Genomic DNA, 1,192 nt, shown 5'->3' on the forward strand with positions numbered 1-1,192 from the left:
TGAGCCGAGGTGACCCCATATTAATGTTGCTTTTACGCTGCCGTGCATACCGCTTCTAACTGCAGTACGCACGGCTAGATTACCGTGTGTGACACTGCACACCAACCACCCACATGTCCAACGCATCATGTGAGATTGAATATCTTATGGAGGGAAAATATCCCCAAGACAAATTCACTGTTTACTGGTCACTTCAGCATCTTTAAAACTGCTAACTCATACGACAAGTACAAACCAAGATGGAGAATCTTTAGAACTGCTAACTCATACGACAAGTACAAACCAAGATGGAGAATCTTTAGAACTGCTAACTCATACGGCAAGTACAAACCAAGATGGAGAATCTTTAGAACTGCTAACTCATACGGCAAGTCCAAACCAAAATGGAGAATCTTCAGAACTGCTAACTCATACGACAAGTCCAAACCAAGATGGAGAATCTTTAGAACTGCTAACTCATCCGACAAGTACAAACCAAGATGGAGAATCTTTAGAACTGCTAACTCATACGGCAAGTACAAACCAAGATGGAGAATCTTTAGAACTGCTAACTCATACGGCAAGTCCAAACCAAGATGGAGAATCTTCAGAACTGCTAACTCATACGACAAGTCCAAACCAAGATGGAGAATCTTTAGAACTGCTAACTCATCCGACAAGTACAAACCAAGATGGAGAATCTTTAGAACTGCTAACTCATCCGACAAGTACAAACCAAGATGGAGAATCTTTAGAACTGCTAACTCATACGACAAGTCCAAACCAAGATGGAGAATCTTTAGAACTGCTAACTCATCCGACAAGTACAAACCAAGATGGAGAATCTTTAGAACTGCTAACTCATACGACAAGTACAAACCAAGATGGAGAATCTTCAGAACTGCTAACTCATACGACAAGTACAAACCAAGATGGAGAATCTTCAGAACTGCTAACTCATACGGCAAGTACAAACCAAGATGGAGAATCTTTAGCACTGCTAACTAATACGACAAGTCCAAACCAAGATGGAGAATCTTTGTGCTTTTTTTCATTGGCATAAAAGAAAGGTTCAACAACACAGCTGTATTCAGACGTATCACGGAAGACAATTGCACTATTACTCTGTAACTTGCAGAACCCTGGTCTTTTCCACTGGGTTTCTGTGTGGGGGTTGTATCTCTAAGCCCGGCTACGGTTCAGGCAGTAACAT

Source organism: Salvelinus fontinalis, chromosome 14, assembly GCF_029448725.1.
Source record: "Salvelinus fontinalis isolate EN_2023a chromosome 14, ASM2944872v1, whole genome shotgun sequence".
NCBI lineage: Eukaryota > Metazoa > Chordata > Actinopteri > Salmoniformes > Salmonidae > Salvelinus > Salvelinus fontinalis.